The 24376-nt window shown below is 41.9% G+C and overlaps 1 protein-coding gene and 1 pseudogene across 1 annotated transcript in view; one reads left to right on the forward strand and one right to left on the reverse strand.

Annotated features, from left to right (window-relative positions):
- The window catches only part of rbfox3a (RNA binding fox-1 homolog 3a), a 340376-nt gene that overhangs the window by 266459 nt on the left and 49541 nt on the right, over positions 1–24376 (reverse strand). The gene's annotated exons all lie outside the window — the stretch shown is intronic.
- On the forward strand, positions 580–22907 carry LOC139349997 (uncharacterized; annotated as a pseudogene).

Raw genomic sequence — 24376 nt, forward strand, 5'->3', positions numbered from 1 at the left:
ATCTGTAAAAAATTCAAAATGCCCCCTGGGAGACTTGTTGCTGGTTTTCCTGTGGCTGGTCACACACACACACACACACACACACACACACACACACACACACACACACACACACACACACACACATAGGATTAGGATTAGGGTATACATATGTATATATAACCCTAATTGCAGTGGAGTTCTTGAATGCATGTGATGGAGCACTGTCCTGCATAAAAATCATGGCCTTCTTGAATGATGTAGACTTTTTGTACCACTGCTTGAAGAAAGTATCTTCTAAAAAGTGACAGTAGGTTTGGGACTTGATTTTAAGTCCATCTTCAACCCCAAAAGTCCAACTAGCCCATCCGTAATAATAGCAGCCCATACCAGTACCCCACCTCCACCTTGCTGGCGTCTAACTCGAAGTGGAGCTCTGTGTCCGTTAGTGATCCAGCCACGGACCCATCCATCTGGACCGTGAAGATTCAGTCTTATTTCATCTAGCCATAAAACCTTTGAAAAATCTGTCTTTAGATATCTCTTGGCTCAGTCTTGACCTTTCATCTTATGAGTGTTTCAGCCTTCCTTTCCTGGGCCATGTCTCTGAGCACCAAACACATTGTCCTTCTGGACACTCCAGGTAGGTTGCATTTCTGCAATATCGCGGCACTGGAGATAAATGGTTTCCTGGTAGCTTCATGTCAATTCTTTTCAAGTCTTTAGCAGTAATTTGCATCTTTTTTTCTCCACACGTTTCTTGCAAAACACATCATGTGTTTCTTCAGAAACACATCATACCGCAATCTAGAAATTCAAGAACAAATCATAATTGAAATCTATTAGTCTGGAAAGGGTTACAAAGCCATTTCTAAGGCTTTAGGACTCCAGCGAACCACGGTCAGAGCCATTATCCACAAATGGAGAAAACTGGGAACAGTGGTGAACCTTCCCAGGAGTGGTCGGCCTATCAAAATTACTCCAAGAGTGCAATGATGACTCATCCAGGAGGTCACAAAAGAACGCAGAACAACTGCAGGCCTCATTTGCCTCTCTTACGGTCAGCGTTCATGATTCAACAATAAGAAAGAGACTGGGCAAAAATGGCATCCACGGGAGAGTTCCAAGGCGAAAACCACTACTGACCAAAAAGAACACAAAGGCTCGTTTCACATTTGTCAAGAAACATCTTGATGATCCCCAAGACTTTTGGAAAAATATTCTGTGGACTGACAAGACAAGAAGTTTAACTTTTTGGAAGGTGTGCGTCCCATTACATCTGGCGTAAAAAGAACACAGCATTTGATGAAAATATATATCAACAGTCAAACATGGTGGTGGTAGTGTCTTGGTCTGGGGCTGCTTTGCTGCTTCAGGACCTGGACGACTTGCTATGATTGATGGAACCATGAATTCTGGTGTCTATCAGAAGATCTTGAAGGAGAACGTTCGGCCATCAGTTCGTGACCTCAAGCTCAAGCATACTTGGGTTATGCAACAGGACAACGACCCGAAACATACCAGCAAGTCCACCTCTGAATGACTTAAAAAAAAAAAAAGAAAAATTAAGGTTTTGGAGTGGCCAAGTCAAAGTCCGGACTTAAATCCAATTGAAATGTTTTGGTGTGACCTTAAATGGGCAGTTCATGCCCGAAAACACTCCGGTGTGGCTGAGTTAAAACTATTCTGTGAAGAAGAGTGGGCCAAAATTCCTCCACAGCGATGCGAAAGACTCATTGCCAGTTATCGCAAACGCTTGATTGCAGTTATTGCTGCTGCGGGTTACCAGTTATTAACCAGTTAGGTTAGGTTATTAGGTTCATGGGGCAATTACTTTTTCACATAGGGTCATGTAGGTTTGGATAGATTATTTTCCTTAATAAATAAACTCATTATTTCAAAACTGCATTTTGTATTTACTTGGGTTTGTTAGGATTATTTTGGTATTATTATTTTTTATTTTGGTAGCCTTAGTTCCTGTTTTATTTTGGTAGCCTTCCCTCTTGTCTCTTGTGCCACCTGTGTGATTGTGATTGTGTCCACCTGTGTCTGTTTAGTTCCCCTCTATTTAAATCTCTGTGTTTCTTTTGTCTTTGTGGAATCATTCCCGTTGTGTGTAGTTTTCTTGTTCCCCATTAATACAGTGAGTATTCAGGCCTAGTCCTGGTTTTCTTTTTTGGTATATTGATTTTTGTTTTTTCTGGCCTTACCTTTTGGGTTTTGTGATTTGTTCCTGCACTTTTGAGTTCACTCCTTTTTTCTGGCACACCACTAATCGTAACAGGGTTATGTTCGTCTAATATTAAAATGATGATCTAACACATTTAAGTGTGACATATATGAAAAAAAAAAGAAATCTAGAAGGGGGCAAATACTTTTTCACAGCACTGTACATATGAATTCACACACCGATAGCACAGCATCTGGATGAGTTTTTGGGGTTCAGTATCTTGCCCAAGGATACTTCGGCATGTGGACTGCCAAGGCCAGGGATCGAACCACTGACCTCCTGAATGGCAGATGACCGCTCTACCTCCTGAGCCATAGCCACCCCTTCAAGAGTGCTGCATCCCTCTGAAAGGCATTTTACAAGTTTTTAGGTAGAGGTAAAGAAGCTGCCTAATAATTACAGACACCTTGATATAGGGTGTTGATCACTTTAGGCCACACCCTCCCTCATGACACAAACACACATCACCTGATAATACTTAAATCCAATTAGCATTCGACGATAAGGTCAAGATACTCGCCTAAGTATTGTGCACACAGTGTATGTATACAACCATTGCAGCCTTCTCACCCCACATGCAGTCATCTCAGTGCCAATGCAAGTGCCTCCCCTTAAAGCACTTCCCCACCTCCACAGACACACAGGCTGTGTCCCAATTCAGGGGCTGCATCCTTTGGAGGACCCTTCCTACGTGGCCCACGGAGGACGTGGCCCACGGAGGACGCGGAGGCTCCTCCGTGGGCCGCATCAACCATCGGTAAATGGGACGGTCTAGCCTTCGGAGCATTTCCTGATTGCGTCACGACGTCATAACTTTTTCCCTCCTAACCTGGGAAAAACACATGTACGGAGACAAAAATTTAACAGACAACAAACAACACAACAGAAACATAACTGACAGACGACGGAAACATAACAGACAGACGACAGACGACAATGGAGCCAGAGGTTTTGCAACACCGGCGGCTCGTTTATCTCCAGCTAGGAGAGCGCCGTGGGGAGGTAACATTAACCGGCTATTTGAACCCATATTAATGTTCATACATTATCCGTTAATAAACGATACCATTTAGTGACAAACGCTTGCCATATAAACTATGAACTGACATATATGTCATTTAACCATGAGTCTTGATACAGGGTTCTGTATGCTGTAATTTTAATGCTATGTTTTCAAGATCTGAAAAGTGCTTGAGTTGAATAGTTAAATGTGTATGAACCCTGTAAATAACCCTGACTTAATTCAATAGCTTATTAAAATGTTGTGTTATTAAACATCAGAACCATATTGAGAAGCCAAAGTGTAATAGATGGAGAAATTAAGCATTATTGGTCTAAGCTTTAACATTCACTAGAGTTGTCGTATCAACTAAAATTCAGTTGCTCTTGTTTAATCCTCCTGTTCTTACCCTCCTTTCTCCATCCAGACAAGGGCGATGTACTGCTGCATAAACATCAGTGTTCCTGTTCTGCTATTATTTTTCAATGATCATGACACCAGACGAGATTTTAGGCTGAGCAGAGAGTCCCTGGCGGTGCTGCTGGAGCTTCTCCACCAGGAAAGGCGACACGGATGGGGTGCCACAATAGAGACCTTGGTCTGTCTCTTCTGGCTGGCGAGGGTGTTTAGGATGCGTTGCTCCACTGTTCACCGCATCGTCCATCAAGTTACTGAGGAGGTGGTGGCCATTCGCCACAGGGTCATCTACCTCCCCAAGACCACAGAAGACCTAGCGGCAGTAACTCAGAGGTTTGCAGAGCTGGCAAGACACAGAGCTTTTCGAAAAGCTGCTGGAGCAATCGACAGCTGCCATGTGAGGATCAAGCCTCCAAGCGGTCCCGATGGTCACTGTTATCAGAACAGGAAACTGTTTGCTTCAATAATCTTGCAGCACCACCAGGGACTCCTGCTCAGCCTCAACTGTATATATGTTCTCTGTAAATCTGCAAATCTCTGTAAATAGTCATTTCTGCTGATCTTTTGTAAATAGTTGTACATTTTAAGAATGCCCACTTGTAAATAGAAATATTCATATTGTATCTTTGTAAATATCTGTAAATATCACAGAAAAAATAAACTAATTGTGTTGTCACTGAAAAGTAGTTCAAAAGTCTACTTATATTGTAAATAAGAAATGGAATAGATAATGTAATGAGGTTATAAGATTTTAATTTAGAACACAATATTTTTAATTAACAATTGAAATCTAACAACACAGAACCTAATCAAACAGAAAAAAAACATAAAAAAACATCAGCACCTGTCAATCATTTTTGTCAATCCCATTTTCTGCAGGATTGTTCTAAACATTAGTGAAACATGACAAAAGGTAAACACACAAGATCACATTATCACAGATATGTACAGATTCACAAAAAGTGACATCAGGACAGACATAAAATTCCCACCCCCACGCAAAAACAACATTCATTTGATGTGATCCAAAGATTATGTTTGTTCCTTTATGTAACTTTTACATACAAATACAGTATGTATAGAGAACAAATGGGCTGTTCATTTCTGCCTCAACAGTTACCTCCATCCAAGTGTGGCCGTGTTTTTGGCTCCTGTAAACAGATGGTCTTTTTGACCACGGAATTTAATAAACTCCTCTGTCTGCTCCTTGCTCACAAAATGACATTCAAACCATATTTTCTGTTATGTCAACAGACAAAATTATTGTTCGATATAATAACAACAATAACAATAATAATGGTGCTGCTGCTATTGTTAAAAAAAAACGGTGCGCAAAGCATTTTGGGATATGTGAGGCCGCGAAGGATAGTAGCGATGCATCCTCCGAAAACAAGGAAAAGGAAGACGCATTTGTCGGCTGCATTTGGAGGACCCTTCGAATTTGGACGAATTTGGGACAGCCTTTGCGCAGCGCTATGACGTAATCGGCCTTCAAATGCGTCCTCCGAAGGATGCAGCCCCTGAATTGGGACACAGCCACAGACACACACTCATGTTGCCATCACTTTTGGGGACATCTGGGGAGTTTTACCCTAGCCATAACCGCAACTACTACTTGCGTAACCTGGACCCTTACCCCAACCTAAATCTAAACTTACCCTACACTGAAACCATTCCTTCACCCTAAAATGTATTGATTTATGTCAAGAGGACTTGGGTTTTGTCCCCATAAGGATCGAGAGTCTCCACAATGTGACTGTGTAAACAGATTTACATCTCAAAACTGGGAGTAATACATGTCCTCTCTCACACACTCACACACACACACACACACACACACACACACACACACACACACACACACACACACGTATTTTTATCACTCGTGGGGACATTACATAGACTTACATTCATTTCCTGGTGTCACAGTCTGCTCTCCCCCTCTCCTGCTCTGCTGCTCAGCCACACCCCTTATCAGCCTTACTGCTTCCACCTGCTGCTGTCACCTGCTCACCATCTCCAATCAAGCCAGTATATATGCAGCTTCACTCTGCTCACTCTTTGCCAGATTGTCTTTGCTCTCATGCCTGATTCTCCAGCATTTGTTCCCGGACTGCTTACCTGGTATCGACCCCACTCATCTCTGACCTTTGCTTCACGTCTCAGCCCTGGTAAATCCACCAGCCTTCTGTCCCCGACTACGAATTTTGCCTGCCTGCTTTCCGTTCCTCATCTGCTTGTGGCTGGTTGGCACTCAGCCTATTCCTGCTCAGCCTGTTTAACCACTGAGTCAGCTTCGCCTCGTCAGTCCCTCTCCTCAGGAGCCATCTCATCTGATCCACCTTCCAGGAAGACTTCCTACTTCAGTGAGTTGTGCTATCTTTCCCTCATTGAATCTTTGGAAAACTGTGAACTACTACATGCTTACGAGTCTCTCTGCAGTCCCTGCCTGCCCTGTTGGTCTAGTGGTAACGTACCTGCCTGTTACGCGGGAGACCCGGGTTCGAAATCTGCCATACCCATCTGCTCTAAGCTCATGCTTCTTCGTCCTGCATTTACCTGCTAAATAAAGACTGTTAAGACTGATACCTGTTTTGTTTGTGCTGCAATTGGGTTCACTCTACACCTGTTACACCTGGAGCCTTACCTTAGCTTTAACCCAAACCTAACCATAACGACTATTTGCCTATTCCTAACCCTGTACCTAACCTAACCTTACCTAACCCATAACCCTAAAATTTAATTTACATTAAGGGGACCTGCATTTTGTCTCCATAAGGGAGGTGAGTCCCCACAATGTGACTGTGTAAGCACATTTTTGTCCCCACAACATGATAAATACCAGGACTCTCTCTCTCTCTCTCTCTCTCTCTCTCTCTCTCTCTCTCTCTCTCTCTCTCTCTCTCTCTCTCTCTCTCTCACACACACACACAAATCCCAGTGGTAAGTGGTCCACTGGCCGGGATCAAGCCAAGGTCAGTGGTGTGATTAGCGCTTAGCGCCGGAGGCTAGCAATGGCTGACAGTTTCCCCTTAATGAAGCCATCACTGCATGGAGAGAATGAGAGAAATACTGCCAGTCAGCCCAACTGGACCTGCCTGATTTACAGCACTCTACACATCAGGCATGCTAGGGGAATATATGGAGACATGTAGAAAAATAGTTGAAGTGTCAGTGAGTGACAGGCTGATGATGGAACGCCAGCTTCTTGTTCACTGGCATTTAGGAATTGATGCATTGTATTGACACGTTCTCACTCATATTGTATAACTTTTAGTTTGAATATGAATTGGGAATTTGAAACACTCCATCATCTTAGGTCCACTAAAGGACTCATATCCATATCTTCCATATTTCCTCTAGGAATTTTGGGGTGAAAGTAACCGTGGGATATTTTACATTCTACAAATACAGAAAAACTGTTTTTTGAGGCTGATTCCAGAGTTTGTACATTAATTAATTGAAATTGAGCTACATTTATACCAGTAAATAAATGAATAAATGTAATTCATACCAGAATTGATTGCTGGAGTGTCTAAAGGACACTTTAGGACCCTTATGTTTGGGAAAAAATGGAAATACTATGTTTATGGGCCCTTAATTTTGTAGGGAGTGTCTTGGAAAGAACTATGTGTGTCCTGGAAAGAGCTGTGTGTGTGTAGGAAGTTCATAGACGGTTAGGGGAGAATTCCATTCCATTCCTTTCCATTCCAAATACAGTGTAATCTAGTATACACAGTATATACTGTATGGTGTAATAAATATGAAAGGCAGAGCATGAGGAGATGGAGGGAGAAATGGGCACAATCAGTAGCATCAGTGGGGATCAGGTAGGAACAAGAAGCAGAGACACACTAAGATGTTTTGATCAACACACACAACTGTTGTAAAGCATAAACGTGTCATAAATAAATTTTATTTTTTTATTTAGTTTTTTTAATTTCCTCTAATGAGGAGAATTTCCTCCAATGAGGAGAATTCAAAAAGAGATTTAAAGACCAGTGGTCTTCTACTATATTCAGGCTTGTTCTGCCATCTGAAAATGCTGACGTGGCCTGTGACGACATCCACTCAGTTACAAGCAGGCTACAGACACAATACCTGCATGCTCCCTTCTTATTTCTGGTGATTTTAATCATACCTCTCTGTCCTCCACTCTGCCCACAATCACTCAGTATGTGACATGCTACACCAGAGACAACAAAATATGGAATTTATTGTATGTCAACACCAAGGAGGTATATAGCTCATCACCTCTCCCACACTGGAGAAGATCTGATCACAATGTGGTGCGTCCCCGTTCTGTGTATAAACCGCTTGTAAACAGACCGCCAGCTGTCACTCACACAGCGAAGAGATTGTCCAACAAGGCTGAGCAAGCTTTGATGAACTATTTTGACACAACTGAGTGGGAAGTACTTGGGAATGGTGGGAAGTGATGCACATGGGGAGGACGCCAATGGACTGTATCAACTCCTGTGTGGAGAATGCCATACCCATCAGGAGTTTACTGATTTAAAAGAGCATCATCTTAGGTGGAAACTTACAATAAAACTTGAACAATTACTGGTATAAAATTGTGCAATTTAGGTCCACTTGAATATATATGCATGAAGAGTGCTGATGAAAATGCATCAGTTACTATAGTTTACAACATTTTTTCTGCAAGTTAACTATTTAAAAAGGAAACACAACCACAAACTCTTGGCTCCCTGTCCAGAAGACAGAAGTCTCCTCTATGTATGTACAATTTGTGTGTTCTTTATTCAATTCAATTCAATTCAATTCAATTCAATTCAATTCAATTCAATTCAGTTCAATTCAATTCAATTCAATTCAATATTCCTTTATTAGTCCCACGAGGGGAAATTCCAATTTACAGCAGATTTACAGACATTTTATGTCTACATCACTGTGGGTATGATGATATTCTTCTATCAGCATGGCCAATTGTGTCCTGGCATATATTTTTTCCTCTGACCTCCCAACATTCCTAAAGAGACCATGGGCTCTATTTTCGACTCTGCCTCCGGCATGGCGCAGGCACAGCGCAAAGTCAGGTCCGCTGTGCCGATGGGTCATGGCAGCACAGACTTTGGTATTTTCATGCACTGCAACAACTCGGAAAAAGGGAGGGGAGAAGGCGTGGAGTGGGTTTAACACAGCCAAGTCAAATCTTCACCAATCACACCAGCTCCTCGCCTCACCTTTAAGTACACCACTGGCGAGGCGCATGGCAAGTTTCGAGGATGACTGAGCCCACGCAAGAAAGTGTCCGACGCCCAAACTTCTCCCAGGAGGAGACCGACATCACTCATGTCTCATGACATATATATATATATATATATATATATATATATATATATATATATATATATATATATATATATATATTCTCAATATAAATATCTTGTTTTTATATTTGCTTTTTATATATATAGTTCTCTCTCTTTTCTTTCTTTTCTAATTTTATTCTAATTCTATTCTTGTAAGGAGCACTGCAACAAAAACAATTTCCCCTCGGGGATAAATAAAGGATTTCTGATTCTGATTCTGATTCTGATGTCTAAATATGAGGTCCTTAGATGGTAAATCCTCGGCCTCCTCCTCATCCTCCTCAAAGCAATGATGTACTCCATGTTTGTAGATAACATTAAGCATTACAATGATGACATTTGTATTTGGAATGAAATGACATGGGTAATAGTGGACAAAGATCATCACTTACGCTTTTTCCATGTGTCTGTCTCTCTCTATCTCTCGAATGCTCTGAGATTGATGCAGTATATATGCTCTGTAGGATGCCACAGCTGTTTCTGGTTGGCACAGCGACGTTAATTGATTAGTTTGCATCCCTGTTTCATCTGTGTACATTCAGTCAGGGTGAGTGACCATTACGCGTGCCAAACACACTTGCTATGTTGTCAGATGTTGTCACATGTACTGATCAAAATATAGGTCTGACTGTATGTGCTGACTCAGATAGTTGCATTGAATCGTGGCTGTCGCTAATCATTGATTGCAGTGTGCGTTCGATGACTGACCGAGGATTGCTGAAAACGCCGTTAAAATCACGCTGCCGTCTTGTTGATGGTGTGATATATGGCGTCATCAACCACGTTTTCAGTGGATAGCCGTTATTACCTAGCGGCGACCCATCCAGAGGGGTGTCCTCCTGAAACACTGTAGGGATGCTAGAATTCGCCATGATGAACGAGTCATTTGCCAACCCCGGGAAAGTGGCATATACATTTGTCACCAGGCAATTTGAGTCACAGATCACCAGACATCCCTGTCTCACCTGTGTACATTCAGTCAGGTTGAGTGATCATTACGTATGCCGAACGCGCTTGCGATGTGGTCAGATGAGATACGGATCAAAATATATAAATTTAGGTCTGACTGTATGTGCTGACTCAGATAGTTGCATTGAGTCGTGGCTGTTGCTAATTATTGATCCCAGTGAAATGCCAGACACTGTGGAAACCTGACTGTGAGGTATTGGTGACGTGAGCGCACGACTCCGCCGGTTTACAAAAATCCACTTGCCCGGCAGTGTGCCGCTGGCACACATACTTGACCAGGTCTGGGGTGGCAAGCTTTCATTGCACTTTTGGGCCATATCCTAAATGGACGAAAATCCAAATGCGCCAGCTCATTATGCCGACACCTCCCCCTACCATCCTGGCGCGCCTCTGTGCCGTGCGCCTGCCTGCGCTGCACGAAAATCCCATTGCAGCGGAGTTGAAAATAGAGCCCCAGGAGGCAATTGCTCTGATCCTCTGTAATGAAACACCACCACGCGCGCGGGCACACACACACGCTGGTGGCACAGACAAACAATGTGGAAAATTGTCTCATGGTGAATGTGCCTATTGAAATGGAAACCAATTGGATAATGAATGAAAGTAGATCATGTTGGAGCTGGCAGCACTGGGTCTATCCTTTAATGCAGCTTATACAACCAGTGAGGAGATAAAAACACTGGACTGTAGATGGCTTAAATCACACATTCACACATACCCAAGGGTGTGAAAGTGAGAGAAAGGCCAGGGCTGAGTCAGAAGAATTAATCGAGGTAGTCTATTAAATGCCATGTCACCAGTGGGCCATGGGGAGTAACACAGTAACACTGTTCCCAGTGTTATTGAGGGAGGGAGGAGCAGGGTTGTAGTGAAGTCTGAGGCCAGTACAAGCCATTCTTTTGAAATCAGCCACATCTCACATCATTCATCTCCTGATCCATCTCTCATTCTCTCTCCTGATCACTCCATTTCTTTTCCTCTTCCTCTCTCATCCATCTGTTGCTGATGGTCAGTATGTCCACCATTTTTTCCCCTGTTTTCTAACCTGCCACAGCCTTTTACTTTCTCTGCCTTTCTCTATTGCTCCCCCCTTCAGCTCCTTTCTTTCCTTCATTGTACGTCTCCATGTCTCTCCCTTTCCCACAGTGTTTTACTGTTTTTGCCTTCTTCTCTTTCTACTCTCCTTCCTGTGCAACATCTTTCTTTCCATCCAGTCTCTCCTTAATTCATTTGGTCTCAATTACAATAACTTTGGGTTCTCCTACTTACAATAATTAACTGACACAGACACACACACACTCACACACACACACACACACACACACACAAACACACACACACACACACACACACACACACACACACACACACACACACACGCACACACACTATACACCATATTGCATTGCATATTTTAAGACAGATGATAACGTTGCTGCATGTTTTTCTTTCTCAGTAAATGTAGCCGCAGAAAAAACAGTATTATCAAAGGGAAGTAAACATTTCAGTGATATTTGAAACAAAGGACTGATCAAATTTTTAATTAATGCAACAATGCTGTGATATATTACCAAGCATTTTATGAATGTTATTTTCTTTTTAGGATATTAAGATACATAGCAAATGAGCCAAATTAAGATTAGATGTATTAAAAAAAAAACAAAAAAAAAATTGATTATTATATTAAGTTTATTGTAGATTCTACATTATAGTTTCATGGAAACAGCCCCCCAAATTAGTACTGTTTGGGCTCCAGTGTAGAAGCACGCATTGGCAATAATGCATGGAACATAATCCAGAGCAACCTATGATTATTATTATGATAGACCTAGAATATACTGCATGGTTTGTGTTGACTCAGTGGATGAGTGAGAGGGAAAAAGTGAAATCTGGACAGATGCCCAGCTTCTGTCTCGAGACTTACCCACAATCACCCTCTCTCTCTCTCTCTCTCTCTCTCTCTCTGTGTGTGTGTGTGTGTGTGTGTGTGTGTGTGTGTGTGGCTGAATATTTGACTTGTAAGCACTCTGCCCAAACAAATTCATTTTGTGCAAGTCATGCCAAAGGTGATGTCTGAGAAAATGGAGGTTACATAGGGAGGGGATGGAGGGTGGGGGAGTTAATAGTAATGGAAATAGGGATATTGGGAAGATGGAGTGAAAAACTCACAGCTAAATGTGAATTGAAAAAAGAGAGACCTTAAAGAGAAATACACTGTAATAAGTTACCAGCATTTCACAATAATTAACAGTATTATTTTACAGTAACTTGTTGTAATTAAGTTCCCCCATAATATCCCAATGAATACCTGTAAAAACAACAGTATCCTTGGATTTTACAGCATTAAACTGTTATTTTACAGTAAAATCCTGCAATCAAAAAACCCCTGTTCTATCACAACAGGGTCTGTAATATCACAACAACACAGTAAAAAATGCAAGGATTTCACAGCATTCAGCAGTATTATTGCAGTGAAATGTTGTATTCAAATATTCCCGGATAAGTCACATGACCTAACCAAACTTGGCACTGAAACTGAAGTTGCCATTTCCCTTTTCTCTTCTGGGCTGGCTTGGAGAAGGTGAGCTGCATGCATAACTAGGGTTGCCACCTTTCAGAAATGAAAAATAAGGGACGCCCACCACAGCTCCTCTGGGCCATGACCACCACGGGCCTGACTCCCGTGGGGTCGGGCGCCCACAGCAGTGGTATGTTTTATTTTGTGCCACTGTTTTTGTTGTTTGTTGTTGTTAATTAAATTGAACAGTAGATGTTTGCTGCCTGTCTTATGACTTGAAAGGAAGTCAGGTCACAAACAGTTAAACCACACTAATATAAGAATTTATGTAATGATCACTGAACACTGTATTCCTCAAAAATACAAACATTTTGACATAGAATACACAGAAAGCTCTACAAACATTTTTAATCTAGGAAATGTATATATACTTAAAAAAATAAACGTTTTCTCTTAACAATATTTATTTATTTATTTATTCATTTATTAACTGTTAATCCATTAGTATGATTTGTTCTTTAAATTGCTATTTATATTGGCTAATACTCCTGTATATTTTCGACTTTAAAAACTCAACATCCTAAACAATCAATCAAACCACAATAGTCTACTAAAATAGGCTATGCCCATGCACTGACATATTCTGGGAAAAGCACAACCAGATAGGAAACTGAATCAATCATGACATAATGTCCCATACCGCATCAGTCTCAGGAGATGATTGGGGTATGAAGAACTGTGACACTGACGCTTGGGTCTTCTGCGTTGCTCTCCTGATGCATGCTGTCTGATGTCAGCCAGCCCACCGTGCGCCACTGAAAACACTCGCCGACATAATTTATAATTTGCCTTGTAATCATCTCCACTGATGCTGTCCAGCCAAGGATGTGCCTCTTTCCACTCACGTCTGCACTTTTGCAAACGTTTTCGCTGTTGAGGACGTGGTGGAGTACCGGGTGTAGTGGACATTTTTAAAAGGCATGGGTGTTATGAGCAGCACTGGTGTGTGGTGTCTGTCTCTAGGTAACCGTGACAGCAACACACGCAGGCAGCGTGGCAAACAAACAACCGGAGCGGTCGCACTATTAGCTAGCTAGCTAACGTTAGCTAGCTGCAGCGTTTGCCTGTGTGGTCTGATATAGCCTGGCCAACGCTAGCTAGCTAATGTTAGCGTTTGCTATTTACCACAGCCTGGATCAGACAAACATGAGGCTTTTACTGAACTGTCTAAAGCGTTCATATGATAAGATTATGAAGGCTGATGACTCAACATTTGATCAGATATACTGGGCTCTCAAGCTTTCAACTGAGTTCAGGGGGAGATTTTGTGTGGTCGGGTCGGATGTGTATGTGTGCGTGTGCTGTGTCAACCCCACCCACCCTACTCATAGCGCATAACACATCATGTAGTTAACCAATCATGTGCAGCTTGAACAGAAAAAAAAAGTCCAGGAAAAAAAACCCAACAACAACAAACTGGTTCCCGGGCAGTAGCTAGCTCGGATCGTTTACTTCAAAGAGCGGCTCTAAGAGCCGGTTCATTCGCGACCGACACATCACTAATTCCTCTATCTGTTCCACTGTTATAAAAAATAGCGGCGCAACTTGGTGAGCGTTATCCTGGTAATTTCTCTGCATGAGAAATACAAGGTGTGGTGTGTGAGTGGGTTGAAATGCGTGTGTCTCACGCCCAGTGCATGAGACTTGATAGCCCTGGATATAGTTTGGTAAAGGCTTCATATAGTGTACCAATGGTGAAAGTATTGCATGGCTCTCAACATGTTATGCGTTTTTTGGTCAGTTAAGTGACATAATTATTTTTTTAATGAAAGCGGGACACTTCAGCCTTTACATCGATCCCATAGATAAAGAAATATAGTAAATGTAAGCAGGACCCATGTGGAAACTTTGTCAAGGGAGCAGCGCTCATGTCTCCATTGCTGCTGCATTTTATGTATTTTTGTTGCTGTGGTACTATATTCTGGGACCTGTAACATTTTCATGCCAGACATACCTACCCTAATCCCCAAGACTTTAAAGATCAGCAATATAACATTTTAAAACAACTTCATAATAATTTTCTGTCTTTTTACCATATAAATGTGTAAAATTAATTTTCCGTTTTTTTATTTTCCCTTCTCTATTTGTTCATATCAATTTTCTACATTTATATGACACCATCATAGTATGCATATTCTTAAGGCCCCTACACATGATCAGCGGTAAAAACGCTTTGCACCGGCTGTCCCATTGTTTTCCTATGGAGAGAGCGCTGGCTCCCGACTAAGCGGCACCGCTACCCTCGGCGTGGCGCCCCGCTCGGATCTGCCGCTTACCGCTGCGCTCAAAGTTCAAATTACTTGAACTTTGACCTTGTTTGCCGCTGACCTTTCAAAGCGCAACCAATGAGATAACAGCTCCAGGCAGCGTTTACGAACTACTGTTAAGCTAAATACAATGCTAACGTTAGCTTAGCTGTTTGTGTACGTTCGCTATTCCAAGCAGACGCAGTGACTACTGCTTCTGCCTGGAATAGCGACTACTACTACTACTACTACTACTACGCTACTGCAAGGGCTTTCTTTTGCGACAAACTCAGATACATTGTGTGTAATCATTTACAAACAACGATTAGCTTTCCGGAGTGAAAGGAAGTACTTGCGTTGCCTAGCAACGGTGAATCGTTCACACTTGTTGATGACATATACCTGAGCTCCGCAGCCTCCACTCAGCGCCTCTGCGCCCTACCTGGCGGTGAGCGAAGAGCAAATTTCTTATCATGTGAAGGCCCCTTTAAAGCACAGGTTGTTTTTTAAAAAAAAAAAAAACTAAAGAAAAGAAAAGATGTAAAATGCTTGATTGTACCTCACAGGGTTGAGGATTTATAAGAATTCATAAAGAGACCAGGCGACAGGAAAATAGACCATTACAAACATTCCATAGACCATTCAGATGTCCAAAAAATGTTCATCAAGTTTTTCTTTGTTTTTCTTCCTTTTTTTTTTAAACAAACCAACAAATACGTACAGATTTCATGTTTTTTACAAAACACTCATGATCATAATCTGCATTCAAACTGAAATTCATATTGTTGGTTGCCTTTATGTAATTTCTCCTTTTTCTTTTCTTTCTAGGACATCAGAGGGCGAGGCTAACCATCTTGTTCAGTGTTCAGTGTCTAGGCTAAGAGTGAGGAGAAATAGTTTGGGAAGGTGACTAGGTAAAATGCACCACAATGTTCCACTGTAAAATGGTTGGATGTGAGCATGTGTCTGAGAATGTGAATAACTTTGTTCAGCACACAAAGCTGCATAGTAATGCCCCCAATTATCACTACCAGTGTGGGGTGCCTGACTGCTCACGGAGGTACAGAAAACACACTGGGACTGCAAATTCATATGTATAGGCTGCATAAGTCCTACCTGCAAGCTGCTGGGCCTATACCACCTGACACATCGGCTCTACCACCTGACACATCCTTGAAATCTGTGCTTGAGGCTTGTGCATTTAAGTGTGACACTTTGACCTCTCTTATTAAGCATTTGAAGATGCACATAAGGGGAGGAATGGAAACTAGATGTCCATTTAGAGGTTGTGATTGCAGGTTCACACACGTGATGACTTTTGCTCCAGATTTTTCCAGGAAACATCAGTGTGCAGAGGATTCAGTTTTAGATGACTTTGTTCTAGACAAGCCTATTACTACAGAGCCATTGCCAGGACCCAGTCAGTCATACTCAGAAGCTGCTGGGGAACATGAACCAGAAGCTGTGGACGAAAACCTATTTTTACAGAATCTTACACTTTTCTACTTGAAATTGCAATCTAAGCTACTCTTACCTGCAAGCACCATACAAACCATTATTGATGGCTTACAAAGTGTTCATGAACTTGGCCTGTCTAATTCACTTAACACTCTGAGTGAGAAATTGAAGGAACTCAGAATCTCTCAGGCCACTATAAGCAGCATCATTGATGAAATGAAGAGAGATGATTTATTCACACTCTACAACAGGGGAAAGCTCAGTACAGATGCAAAGAGGAAGGCTGCTTTTAAAGAGTGTTTTAACTATGTTCATCCCGTGCCTTTGTTCTTGGGCAATGATGAAAATGACAAAGAATGTTTTGCTCAGTATGTGCCTATACATGAGACATTGGTGACATTGTTCAAAAATGAGTCTCTACGAGAACAGTATACCTTGACACGTTTGCAGCCATCTACTGATGCTGTCTAGGATGTCAAGGATAGAAAAGGATTTCAAAGTAATCAAATGTTGGAAGCTGACCCTTCCTCACTTGGTTTGATACTGGACCAAGATTCCTTTCAGGTTGTTAACCCCCTGGGCTCAGGGGAAAAAATGCACAAGGTTTTAGCTGTTTACCTAACCCTGACTGACATCTTGCCTCAAGATCTTCTATAGATCAGATGCTACTTATTCTCTTATGTAGGGAACGGGACTTAAAGTATTTTGGGGTAAATAAGGTTTTTGCTCCCATGATTGAGGACCTCAAAATTCTGGAGCAGAGAGGTGTAGTCATATCTGATGGCACTGTACTAAGGGCTCTTTGGTTGACAATGCAGGAGACAACCTGGGATCCCATTCTATTGGGGGATTCTTAGAGAACTTCAGTCACTCTATTTATTTTTGTCGCTACTGTGAGGTGTGTAGAGATGATTTCCTGACTAATCCTATATCGTGTGGTACCACAAGAACAGCCCAATCATACACAAGTAATTTGCAAGAGCAGGAAACTAGTGCCACTGACTCTGTATGCGGCATCAAGTTTGACTGTCCTTTCAACCAGCTTTCACATTTCCATGTTTGCGAGCCTGGCCTACCACCATGTCTAGGCCATGACCTATTTGAGGGAATCATAGCTTATGACCTTCCTTTATATATTCATCATTTAGTTGAGGAGAATCATTTTACTTACCTGCAGTTAAATTGGTGCAAGAACCAGTTCAGATATGAAGTTAATGATGGTAAGGACAAACCAGCAGACCTCTCTCCGGCAGCGACAAAGTGGGCATGCAGTTCAAAACTAGTGTTTCGTTAAACTTCTCCCACTCATGCTGGGTGACAGGATTAAAGATCCCTGTGAAAATGAGGTGTGGCAAATCATTTTGCAGCTGAGGGAGATGGTTGAGCAATCTGTGCACCGGCCATTACAGAAGGCCAGGTCACATATCTTGAAGTCCTCATAGAGGAGTACATAGACAACAGGACAAGGCTTTTCCTCAATGCCCCCCTCAGACCAAAGCACCATTATCTGTGCCACCATCCATCTCTCATCATTCACTTTGGCCCACTTATTCGACTATGGACCCTGTGGTTTGAGAGCAAACAATGTGCCAGAAAATTGCACAATTTTAAGAATTTGTGCAAAACTCTGGCAGAGAGGCATCAACTTCTACAAGTGTACTTAAGTGCGGGAAACTTGTTCCCTCCTCTTGTACAAGTAGAAAAGGTGACTGATTTTTACGTTGAGGATTATAATGACAGGATCAGGGCATCTGTAGCCTGTTGTCCATTTGTGTCACAGTCGGCAGTGGCTTGTAACTGTGTTACAGTCAAAGGCACAGATTACAGAAGAGGGATGTACATTTTACTAGAGAACAGTGATGAAGGGCTTCTTATGGGGAAGATTATGCTAGTTATTGTTGTTCCTAATTCGGTCTATTTTGTCTCTGAGAAACATACTTTTGTGAAGTAAAGTGACATAGGTGTGTACTGTGACCTAGGAGTGGCCCAAGACAATTATGTGTGCATAAAGCAGGAAGATCTACTGGACTACTATCCTCTTTCAGCATACAACGTGTATGATCAGTCCCTTATTGCTCTCCACCATTCTTTTCCAGAGGCAGTATGAGCAGGGAGGAAAGTGAGGATAGAGGATATGTGAGGAGAGACGTGAGTATTAGAGCAGGCTATGTAGTCATAGCAAACTAAGTTTTTTTTTTTTTTGGCAGCCTTGAAGAAAGTTGATTTTGTCTAGTATTTGTTTTGTTGATTGAACAGACTGTAGTAGGAAATATGCATACAGAATAGGAATTGCAAAAATGAGAAATTTTGTTAACTGACAGTATTAATCGGTTAATTGTCCGTTCACTGAAAGTCTTTAATAGGCTATAAAATGGTGCAAATCCTGCCCATGGATTAACTGTTAACATCACTAATACAGTGTTTCACAATTCACTACTTATTGAGACTAGGTCAAGGAAGCAGTGTGGCCATACTTGCATGGGCTCTCTGATGACCTTCTTACCACCATGCTTGATGAACTTGGGGTCAGTTCTACTGACGATCTGACCTTGGTGGAGGAGAGGGATCTGCTGAAATACCTCAAACCTATCCAAAGTCGGAAGTTAATAAAGGGCATCAAGGATGGTAAATTCATCTTTTTACTCATTACACTTGTCACTCTTTCATGTCACTGAACTAGGGCCTTTGGACATTGGCACAACTGGTAGACAATAGACTTTGCATAAGTGTAGTACCAAGATCACACATTGGTTTCCTGTCAAATACTATTGGATTAAGTAATTAATCTCAGGTGTGCAGCACATCTTATAGACCTTATTCATGTGCACGCCATTTGTTCAGTGTGACGTAATTGGTTGGGGAAATGCATAGCAGGCATAATAAATAATAACAAATAGTAATTGGAATTACAAACTCATCATAACTGGGATGTTTTTCACTGTTGTTGTTTTCACATCTGGAAATACATGGAAGTAAATTCATTACTCATTGCTCATTACTTCCATGCATGTCCAAACTCAATAACAACGGCAGTGAAAAACAATCAGACCCAGTTATGATGAGTTTGTAATTCCAATAGTGTATTTGCCTGTTATTTTAACTATCGATTTTTAAGTGGCTTTATCAGAGCGATCTTTTAACATGAGTCACTGGACACTTCTGCATTCTCCCAACCCATTACGTCACATTTGAACAAAAGGCACTGCCGTGAATAACTTCTAATCACTTCATCCTTCTATTTAAGTTTGCGTCTTGCGACAGGAAACCAATGTGTGAGCTTCCTCCAGGAAGTACTGGAGCAAGACTGTTATGATCCTGTTTTATTTTGGTAGGCTTCCCTTGTGTGTCTTAGTTTCTTTACTTCCTGTATGTTTCCCACCTCGTTGTTGTGATTGTGTCCACCTGTGTCTGTTTAGTTCGGTCTATTTAAGTTTGTGTCTGTCCTTTGTCTGTGAGGGAGCATTCCCGTTGTGTGGTTTTCTTTTTCCTGGTTTCATTGTGAGTATTTTGGCCTAGTCCTTGTTTTTCTTGGTTTTTGGATTGTGATTTTGCTGGCCTTACCTTTTTGTTAAATAAATCTCTGGGACTGTTTTTTGCTCAGCCTAGTCTTTTTTTTATCAAGTCTGCACTTTTGGGTGACACCTTAATTCTTCCTTGCTCTACGACGGCCAAGTCATAACACAGGACTATGGTTATGCACGTAGTATATTGACCCCTAGCCCTACATCTTGCCCTATCTTAATTAATAAATTGTTTTTGTGCCTTCTAGGACTTGTTACTCTTAATATGGAGGTGGTCTCAGCTCCAGATCAAAGTGCTCAAAGTTCTCCAAACACTCTGGCCACTCTGGCACGTCATGCGCTTCACAGCCTGGCATACCATGGTATGTGGACTTTTATCTCAACTGGGACCAGGTTCATTAGCCATTCGACTTAGAGTGGAGCCCTGCAATCGGCTGGCGACCGGTTCAGGGTGTACCCCGCCTCTCGCCCATTGTAGCTGGGATAGGCTCCAGCCCCCCGCAACCCCGAAAGGGATAGGCGGTATAGATAATGGATGGATGTATGGACTTAGAGTGGAAAAAGAAGAAAGACCATTGAGAAGACGAGAGAAGGGCCTTCGCGGTCGTGTCAGGTAGGGATGCGACTATTATCAATATTATTGTTAATTGTGATTTAAAAAAAAAACACAATTAACATGCTGCAAGCTGTCAGTTAATCCCCACCCCCTTCAACTGTTTGTAGTTTTCATTGACTCATTTCCTGCACCTCTATGATGTCACAAGGGCACGAGGAGAAGACTTTGTAAACATGGTTTGTTTAAATGGAGCTACTATAGTCAAGAAAACCAGACTTATTCACATGTTTTTATGAAGGTCTTGTTCAGCCTGATGTTGTTTTAGTGTGTTTTCTTCCTTTAAGTAACCCTCACATTAGCTTTACGCTTATGTGGTAAGTGTCTTGACCTGCATGCAAGTTAGTGTTCAGGTTTCTCTTTGAACCAGACTGGATCAAAGTAGAAGCTACAGTTTGACACTATGATACAATGCAAGGTGGACCTTTTTTCCTTATATTTCGTGTTGCAATAATATAGTTTATTGTGATTATTTTGGCCACAATGGTAACATATTTTCTAATTGTTGAGCCCCTATTTTCAGGAGCCATCCAAAAACATTTGGCGACATTGGCAAGCACGGTGATACTGCTGGAGACGGATGTCATTCTCTTCTGCAACAAGTAAAAACAAAAGTGGAGTACAAAAATAGGAATAATACTCCGCGGAGAAGGAAGACCGCACACGGGAATGGCAGGAGAGTCCAGACTGGCAAGAGGTCCTGTTGACCAATACGGGTATGTGGCAATATACAGGTAAAATCTGTCAACATTTTGATCGAAAGCATTGTATATGACCATGAATAACCCTGAAACAGGACAAAACATACTTTTCTCTACTACTTTATTGACACTTTGACAAGGACCCTTTTCACGGCAAGCATGTTGCTAATATTGTGCATAGTGGCTCTCCGGCATGGCTGTGACACACTAAATGAAATGTGATCTTAATTCATTTGATAAAATAATACACCTGTGCTTACTCCACTATGACACTGCAACATGACTGCTGTGGAATGGATTTAGATAGTCACAACCGGGAATCAAACTGCTGACCCTTTAGTCAGGAGACAACCTGCTCCAACCTCTGAGCTATAACCACCCCCAATAGTATTGTTACCCTGTGATGCCCACCCCTAGGTGTGTGAGGTGGGGCCCAGCAGATTTGCCAGAGGCAACCTTGGAGAATATGAAGAGGGATCTGCTCAACATCTACTCAGGCATGCAATTTACTGTCTTTTTGGTGAATTTTGTTTAATGCAAATTTGGGTGACTTTAGTCATTTGTCCAGATCTGTACATTGTGTGTTGTGGGGGTGGATGTGGTCTGTGATCTGTATACACAGAGAAGGGAATGAGTGGGGCAGAGAGAGCAGAACCAATAATGAAAAAGACATACGTCATCATGCGGAAATACCTTAACAAAGTGCCTGCCCCAGCGATGTCCGAGATAAAACTGTAGTGGCCGTTTCTCCTCTCTCTAAAATGCCTATTCTCACACTTTGGCCTCCTGACGAACGTCGATGTCCTTCTAAAACTGCAGGAGGCAATTAGTCGACAAGGACAGACCATCCTGGATTACTGTGCAACACTGGACAACCCCAAGATCCACGATGTTCAGGCCTGCTGTGATCCAGACTCTGACAAGGCTGCCTGCATCCTGCATGTCATACTTCAATGAGCCTAATGTCATACTTCAATGAGCCGAAGGAGAATTTGATGCTTGAAGTTGATGTAAGATTTTGAAAAAATGGAGAAAATGGGTGATTACATTAGACGCCATTTATTACCTTGATACCTGATTTACCTCTGACTAATGAACGATATTTATCCTTTAATGTTAAATCTATGCTATTGTGTGTTACTATGTTATAGCCATGTGCCACTGCTGTGGATGTTAATACTGCAGAACTCCCCAGCACCCCCTGCTTGATGTTAATGTTACTTGGATCTTGTACCGACATTTCTTAATATTTAATATTTTGTTTTGATTCTATGAATCTACATGACCACAATAAATAACAACAACAACAACAATAATAATAATAATAATAATAATAACAACAACAACAATAATAACATTTGTATGACACTTTATATCTGAAACGGATCTCAAAGTGCTCATAACACATGATGTGGTATCTGTTCATTTCAGGTGACATGATGAAGCCCTCTGGGTGGATTATATCCATCGAGGGACATGTCATAATGGGCCCACACCCTTTGTTTTTGCATGGAGTAGCTGCTTTCTTCAGCAACTATTACGTCTTCAACCTTGAGTATCCTGCCGCTGGATCATCGACGCTGGAGTTCATTCAAAGGTCTTGTATAAAGATCCCATTTAATTTTGTAGTTTACATTATAGTATAGGCTTCCAACTCAATGATTGTCTTGAGGTCTAAAATGCCGACAAAGAAGGTACCTGAGGCAGACCTGCCAACCTGTATACATTTTGTGTAGCAAGTATGCAATTTGACATCTAAATACGCTGGTACGACTCGCCCCTCTAAACTACGCAAAAAGCTGTGGACATGTGAGTTCTGTGCCAAATGTGCACGTGCGGTACTCATGTCTGACAACACGATGCAGTGGACAACAATGAACCCTCACTTGAGCACCCTTTTGAGGAAACTAATCGACTTTGAGTGGGAATCATAGTTTTTTTGCTGCAGCAGTTGTTAGGCTCAGTTTTGAGTACTTTTTTGAAGACACAGAATGTTTGAGACTGAGAGGAGCGTCTGACCCCTTCACGACATCCCTTCATCGCTCTCTCCCTTCCTCTCTTACCTAGCATTGCAGGCCTCATTCCCATCCTGTTACTGTTATTGTGACACAGCTGGGAAGTTGAATTGCAAGTTTCTGCACAATTTCTCAGCATTTTAAGATGGCTTTGCAAGGTTTGACAAGGACTAGGAAGTTGAATTTCATGAATTCTCGAATTTCTTGGGATTTATGTTGAATAATCTTTATTTGTAAATAAATATGCCATTGGGCTAACATTTACCTCAGAGTTGTGTGTTGGTTCCACAGTAAATGAAAACTTCATCTGCATTACTTTCACAGTAAATTACTACATGACTTCCACAGTATACATTGTATTAAGAGTAGGCTTAAAACTTTCCTCTTTGATAAAGCTTATAGTTAGGGCTGGCTCAGGCTTGTCCTGGACCAGCCCCTAGTTATGCTGCTATAGGATTAGACTGTCGGGGGACCTCCAAAGATACACCAAGCTCCTCTGTCCTTCTGTCCCTCTCCATCTGCACACTTTCATGTCCTACCACGGCGTGTTACTAACTTAGCTCCTTCCCTGGAGTCTCTGTGCTTTGTCGTCTTGCAGGTTCCACAGTGGCTGAATCTGGATTGTGGATTTCAGCTGCGTCTCCCGCCTTGGCCCTGCCTGACATCCACTGCAACTGCTACTACTGTTATTACATCCACCGTCACTGTTACTGTGACTGCATGTCTGTCTCTCTGTCTCTCTGTCTCTCTGTCTCTCTCTCTCTCTCTCTCTCTGTCTCTCTCTCTCTCTCTCTCTCTCTCTCCCTCTCTCTCTCTCTGACTGCATTTCTGTCTGTCTGTCTGTCTGTCTGTCTGTCTGTCTGTCTGTCTGTCTGTCTCACTCTCCCTCTCTTGCTCTCCCTCTCTCACCCAACCGGTCGAGGCAGATGGCCGCCCACCCAGAGTCTGGTTCTGCCCGAGGTTTCTGCCTGTTAAAAGGAAGTTTTTCCTTTCCACTGTCGCCAAGTGCTTGCTCATGGGGGAATTGTGAGTTTTCTGTAGATAAAAGAGCTTGGTCTGTACCAGCTCTATATGGAAAGTGTCCTGAGACAACTTCTGTTGTGATTTGGCGCTATACAAATAAAATTGAATTGAATTGAATTGAATTGAAATTCATTGCATTACTTTCACAGTACACACTGTAAAAGTACAGGGCCTTGTTGTAATGATGTACACCAAAAGGTTGTAATTTCCCAGTAATGTACTGTAATACCACAGTATTTGCTTTGTCATTGAAGCCATGAAGTTACAGTATACAGTTGTGCTTTTACAAC

This window comes from Chaetodon trifascialis, chromosome 21 (assembly GCF_039877785.1).
Source record: "Chaetodon trifascialis isolate fChaTrf1 chromosome 21, fChaTrf1.hap1, whole genome shotgun sequence".
NCBI lineage: Eukaryota > Metazoa > Chordata > Actinopteri > Chaetodontiformes > Chaetodontidae > Chaetodon > Chaetodon trifascialis.